The following is a 7324-nucleotide window of genomic DNA, read 5'->3' as shown; positions in this document are numbered from 1 at the left end:
ATCGGTTCGTGGCTTACTTTGCAGATGTTGTCTTCACTATCCTGGCCCTGGGAGAAGCCTGGAGTTTATTTGGGGGCTACTTCCAACATCATAGCAGAGCAGGAGAGCATTTTGGCAGCAAGAGGTAGCAAGACAGATAGCCCTGGGGGCTATATCTAGCTCCTCATGTTCTGGACATGCTGGTGACCAAGATCAGCAGTAATGGATATAAATGTGAGGAGTCTGGCAGAAGGCTGACCAGGACTCCTTTTGATATTCACAGGGTGAATATCTACATTTTGTTACCTGCTGCTGACTCTCAATGGCCTAAAGCAAACTCCCCCAAGACCTGACAATCTTACTGTTTGCTAAACATTACCATTGATATGTCTATCTGCATTCCTAAAGGCAATTGTGTATTCTAGCTAATAAAAGCAGCTGGGAATGAAGCAATGGAGAGAGCTTGACCACTATGGTTAGGCTGTCCTCCGGTTCCCCCCGGTAATTAAAGGATTAATTCCATCTTGTGTATCATTTGTGTGTCAGCTCTCCCTCCAAGTCTTTGAACCCGCAAAAGCCACGCTGGCATGGACTCTCGCATGGACATAGTAAGTTCCTAGTGTCCCAGTAACAGGAAATGGGCGGTCTGGGCATACCTATGAATGGGCAGAGACTTAGAGTTGTAACACAGAGCTGTGGCTACAGGGCAGGTGGGGTAAGTGGGGAAGGTTCAATCACTTACATAAGATAAATTAACTCGGTTAGTTCTCAAGTTGTGTGTATATATGTGAGCTTACCACATACCTATGGGGCCAGGTGAAAAAAAATAGGTAGTCGACATTAAGTTTCTTGAGTCAATCTCCAACAGCTAATGGTTTACTCAGTCAAGCCTCTGTAATGAAGGTTCCATGAAAACCAAAGAATGTGTTTCAGAGAGTATACAGGCTCGTAAACACATGGAGGTGAGGGGAGAATGGAGGACTGAGAAAGGTCAGGAAAGCCTCAGGCCCGCCCTTCTCCACATACCTTCGCCTGTGCACCTCTTCCTCTGGCTGTTCCGGAGTTGTATCTTTTTACATGGATTTGAGATTCTAGTGAGTACACGATTTCAGAGTTCCGTGGTCAGCTCCAGCAAATTAATTGAACCTCAGGGGAGGGTGCTGGGAACCTCTGACTTATAGCTGGTTGGTCAGAGATACAGGTAGCAACTTGGACTTGTGACTGGCTTCTGAAGTCCAAGGAAAGGGTCCTGGGAACCTCCAGTCTCCAGCAGGTGAGTCAGAGACAGAAATAACATCCTGGGCTTGCAACTGGCCTCGGACATGGGGACAGGGAGCAGTCTTGTGGGACTGAACCCTTAACCTGTGGAATCTGATGTGATCTTCTTGTGGTCCATTGGTGTCAGAGTTGAGTTGATTTGTAGGACACCCAGTTGGTGTCCAGAGAATTGCTTGTTGGCATGGGGAATCCCCTCCCCTTCCCGTGGTAGACGTGGGTCCATAACCTAATGAATCTGCAGAACCCAAAGCTATTGCAGGGACAGGAAGCAAAGTTCCCCTGATGGTAGCTACTTGGTTCCCAGAATTCTTCTGATTGTATAAACATCTTTGACTCGTGTGTATACTTCATCCAGAAACATTATACTCTATCTTCTGACACAGTTCTTCAAGTGTGCGTTCAAGCAGCCGTTTCGATGTTCTCTCAGGCCAGCATCTTCTGGGGTGCAGTATGTAATGCAACCAGGAGACCCCTCGTCATGGCCACTCCTGCACCTCCTTTAGGAAGAGGGAGCTCCCTGGTCCAGTATGATGCATGTAACAGCCCTTGCCAATAGGTCAGCCATCCTCTGCACTCTCAGATATGTAATGCATATTGGTACTGCATGGTTTGTAAGACTGGACAATAAGAAGCGTGACTATTGAAAGGACAGTAAATAATGTACTTACTTACAAAGTGCCGCTTTCAAAGAACAAGGTAAATTACATGTATTGTCAGAGAAGTGTGGCTAAGACATACTATTATGAGTAAAAAGTGGCAAGTTCAGAAGAGGACATACATTATTATACTCTTGGTGTTACAAGTTTGTGTGTGTGTGTGTGTGTGTGTGTGTGTGTGTGTGTGTGTGTGTGAATGCACAAAAAATTCTAGGATGCACACCGCCAACCTATTAACTGTGCTACCCAATGGGGAGTAATGGTGTTTGGGATTGGAGTTTGCTGGGAAAGGTGGGTGAGAAACAGTGGTGTTTTAACTTTGTGCTCCTTGGGTTGTTGAATAATGAAAATGCATTCACGTACTCCTTGTGTGAAAAATACAGACTTCAAACATTGGAAATATGTGAATGTGCCAGGGAATGTTAATTACGGGATTAAAGGCCTGGAGCGCACGGGTCTCCAACGCTTATTCAGTGACTTCTCTCCAAAGCTCTGTGTTTAGCAATCATTATCTCTCCCTGTTTCTTACCATCCAACCCGATGCTTCTCTAAATTGTTATTTTACTTTTATTTATTTTTTGTCTTGATTCCTATATTACTACAGGGCCTTTGAGCCAAGAAACATGATGCTTTTCAGATAATTTATTCACCTCGTTCCCTCTGATATCCTCGCCCCTTTTCACGGCTCACAAAGGCATGTGGGAGGCACTCTAAATATTAATGAAATGAAAAATGATGTTTAAAATTGTTCACGTAGAGCAGTCACTACATTCCCCTTTAGTCCTTTCCGTTGGTGGATAGCTTTATACTCTAAAGTCCACTCACGCACATGACCTCATTTGACCTCTCATAACCACAAAGCTCTAGCCAGGGAAGGAGCTGTTTTGCCATTTTTTTAGTTTTCAGGAGAAGAAAGTGAAGCTAAGGGTCACTTGACCACTGTGTGTCAGAGCCTCAAGTGAAGCGGAGTCTTACGACCCCTCGTGTGAGAATGACATCACTGCCCAGGAGCGTGACCTTTCCCGCCCAGCCGTGGGCTGGAAACTCGGAATCGGCAGGAAGGAGTGAAAGTCACCGCTGTGTTTTCTGAAGAAAGGAGTCATCCTGGTGTTCAGAACGGTGAGCGCGTTAACAACAGCTCTGACCACACACGCGGCACTGTGACATGGATGTGACAAGAGCACTTGCCCGTTAGGGACGGGGGGAGAGGCTGACATAGACTCCCAGTTGCAAAGGCAGAATCGTTCTGTCCGTTAAAGGGAACGCACACCTGGAACTAAGAGACTGCAGCACTGTCCTATATTCATGCACCAATCCCGATTTGGGGTGACTCCTCTTCCACATTCCTCCCTCATTCACCTCTTTATCCGCTTGATGGACACAGGGAGAGGGGCTGCTGCGGGGATTGTCTCCCCAAGTCCCTCAGGGCACCTCTCTGCAGAGACTCCTGATCTCCGACCCCCTCAGAGGTTCCACCTCATCTCCGAAGGGTTTTCATCATTCACGTTGCCTCTTCTTTCTACGGGGGATGGAGAGGGCCCCAAGACAGATGACCTACGGTGCTTGGCCAGAACATTCCAGCCCAGTTGCTTAAGATCACATTTCTGGGGAATGTTGAAACAGTAATGAGATGAGATATGAAGTCTAGGCCGGGTGTCATGGGCTTCTAGCATGAACGCCACTATTGGGGCCTGTGTTCTTCTCTTTAACCATCTAGAGAGCTTGGCTCTGTTACAGATAGAGAGAAGGGAGTGCACTCACTGCATAGGCATCATGATCAAACACTCAGGAAAAACTAGTTAACTGACTCTTGTCGCCTCCAAGAATCTGCAGTGTGTTACCCTAAACGTTTCCCGCCTTTTTGTTTTGTTTTGCTTTGAGTGGCTTCAAAGTAAAAACTGTCTCTGTGTCATGCCCCAGAGAGGGCATGTGGTGAAAAGCATTCTATGTTCAATTAGATTCTTTCCCTTAGTCTCACAGTTAACAGTAAACACACTATGGTACAATATTATGAATGTATCTGAATGTATTCTTATTTATGGATCGAAGTGGTGGATGATAGTTTAGATGACTTCACTGTTTTGGGGGGGTTGTGTCTTCAAATATGAATGCATTCTGTTAATTGTATTGGTCAAACCTGATATTTTATCTTTTATTTTATAACAGTACAGATAGCCAGAAGGCAAAAAATAAAAATTATCAAAATTATTTTTCTGATTTTAAACTTAAATAAACCACCTATGAACCCCTGATACTCTAACTGCAATAGAGTTTTCAGCAAATGCTTGTTTTGTTTTTGTGTTGTTTAAAAATATTTTTTAAATTTTAAATTATAAATGACATGCAATATTATATTAGTTTCAGGCATTAGATATTTATTTAACTAATGACGTGATCACCTTGATAAGTCTAGTAACCATCTGACACCATATGTAGTTATTGCAATATTATTGACCTATCCTGTACTTACATCTCAGGACTATTCTATAATCACCATTATTCTATAATGCCCCCCTCCCACCCCGATAGTATCTTGGATACCAGTCCTTTGTCAGTTAAATATTATGCAAGTATATCCTTCAGATGTGCAGTTTCTTTTCTTTTTCTAGATGGTCTCTTTTGGTGAACAGAAATTCTCACTTTTAAAGTGGTAAACTTAGCTAGCTTATTGTGATTTTAACAGTTCCTTCCCTGCCACAAAGTAATGAAAATATTCACTTATATTATCTTCTAAAAGCCGTATAGTTTTTTCATTTGCATTTTGTTCTCTAATTTATCTGAATTAATTTTTGTGGATGGAGTAAGGTAGAAATTTAATTAAATTTTTCTATTAGTATACCAAAATAACCTAGTAGCATTAACTGGGGAAAAAAAACAACCCAACTCTATTCTCTCCTTGCTAATCTGCAATGCTACACTGAACAAACATCTACATATGCACGGGTTTATTTCTGGATCTATTCTGCGACATCGGTTTATTTCTCTGTTGCAGCAATAGCACTGTCTTAATTACCAGAGCTAACAGAGCCAGCGTTCCTTATTGTTCTCATGTTTAAAGTGCACTTGGACTATGTTGACCTTACATCCAATGCCTGGTTGCTTTGAGAATAGAAAGACTTGGCTTTCTCATAACAATGCAGGACCATCCTACCTTCAGGCCTGCCTGTGGCATTTGGTTCTGACCTAGGATGAGATTGCATTTCATGCCAACTTTTCCCATTGCCTGATCTTTCTTTCTTTCCACCCCTTCCACACAGTCTCTCTCAGAGTGTGTTTCCCATGGACCCTAACCTGCAACACAGTCTTATTCTAGTTATTTGTGGCTTCCTGAGCCAGATTTTTACCTACAATTACCCCTAGTAGATATGGATCGGCCAAGTTGGAGAACGCAAGCTAATTTTAGATGCTTCTCGTCAGATGCCTTATTTTACATGGGCGAGCAGTCCTGTGCTTCATTTCTCAGATGGTTGTTTCATGGATAAGACTTCCACCCACAGCAATAAAGGTTTAAGGTAACAGCTTTAAGCCACTTAGGTAATAAAAGTGACTGGTAGGGTGAAGGAGTAGAAAAGCAGGAAAAATGGAGACACAAACTTAGGGGTTGCAGAGAAATCTGGATAAACCTTCCCTGTTATCACACCATCTAATTTTTTTCCAGAAGTTAATTCCTGGGAATATCCAATTCTTTTCCTCTTTCCTCCTATTTCCTTTCACCTACAGCTGTGGGAAATGCTAAAGCAAGCTACCCTGAAGAGGACAAATCCTTTTTTGCTATAGTTTTAAAGATTTCTCATGGCAGAATTGTATCCAGGTTGCCAGCTGGGAAGTGAAACCTAAAATAAGCACAGAATCCACTTTCTCCAGGCGAGGAGGTGGGGGACTACCTTTAGTTAAAGGTGACGGGAATGCCTGGGGGTGCCTCTTCCCTGGCCCGGAGCACCTCCTTCCTCCCCCCCCCCCCCCCCTTAGAGATACGGAATGCTGATGGGTAACAAGGCTCACAGCTGCACCATCTTCTGTGCTGTGAATTTTTCTCCAAGATTTAGAAAACATCACATTTTATTCTCTTTTAATGTCTCATCACATGATTCACTCACAAGCAACACTGTAAGAATATCACTTTTCCATTTCGGTGAACTTCCATTTTGTCTTAAAAGCCTGGAGTATAGGAAATTTAATGGGTAGGCAATGATTGGAAAAATATGATAGCTTTGTGTATGGAAGACCCGATGCTGTTAAGACCAGAGCAAAGGAACCAGGACCAGATGGAACACCCAAAACAAAATAGACTAAGTTCACCAGCCTTCATATTGATATATGGGAAGGATACGCAGGGGAGAATGAAGTATAGAAAGTACAGGAAGACAGTTGATGGAAAGAATAAAGTTTACGAAAATTCATACCATTTGTTGAAAAAGTAGCTTCCTCAAATCATCTGGGCATCTCACCTTTTAAAATTAACACGTCTGTGAAGACATGTTAATTTATACCATGCTTAATAATTTAAAAAATACATGAAGGCATTTCATTGACTAAAGTGCAATTTTTATTAAACATCTAGGAAAAAATGTACTTACACAGATATCTGCACATACGGAGACAAATGATGACAGACACAACACTGTGCCCGGAACACATACCTACAGCCACCTCATTACCCACCACACATCAGGGAGGAAATTGCAGGCAACCTCTTTGTAGCAATTTGGTTATTAAGGAGGAAAACGGTAAATAGTATTGAAATGATTCCTTTTTAAAATATTATCTTTTAAACAGTATTTTTTAGTCAATCAAGTAAGTAATCAAATAGAAAATAATTGATGGATCCTTCTACAGATATGTACATTAAATGAAGATGTTTATCAGTTTTAAAATTCATGTCTTAATATCTATTTTTCCTTCATTGCAGGAAAAGGCACTATACAAAAAGGTAAGAATCTGTCTACATGAATTAATTCATTGTTAAATTTATTGAAAAAAGTGTATCACAATGCTTACTTACATAGCATTTTTTTGGTCAAGGCTAAATACTTAAGATCAATTAACTGCAGAGCAAAACTTGAATGATTGAACTGCCTACCACAGAATGGCTGCCATGAAAATGATGTTTGAGACTTGGATGAGAAGTTAATTGTTGAGACATGAGTCATTTAAGATTCTTAGACCATTTGCATGGAATGAAAATGAGAACATTAACAGCAAAGAACATCAACAGTCATCTTTCTTTACTGAAAAAGACCTTTGTTTCCATTTTTCCCTGAGAGCATCATAGAACCTTATTGGTGGGTTGGAAACATTTTCAGCTCAGCATCTGACCATCATTCCTTTGACATTTCCATGTTTATTGAAATTTCCATTGACAACTCCCTCTCTCCCTTCCCCCCTCCCGCCCCCCTCCCACCCCTAAAAAA

Source organism: Myotis davidii, unplaced genomic scaffold, assembly GCF_000327345.1.
Source record: "Myotis davidii unplaced genomic scaffold, ASM32734v1 scaffold573, whole genome shotgun sequence".
Classification (NCBI taxonomy): domain Eukaryota; kingdom Metazoa; phylum Chordata; class Mammalia; order Chiroptera; family Vespertilionidae; genus Myotis; species Myotis davidii.
The sequence above is the reverse complement of the archived record's forward strand: the minus strand, read 5'-3'. Positions refer to the sequence as shown.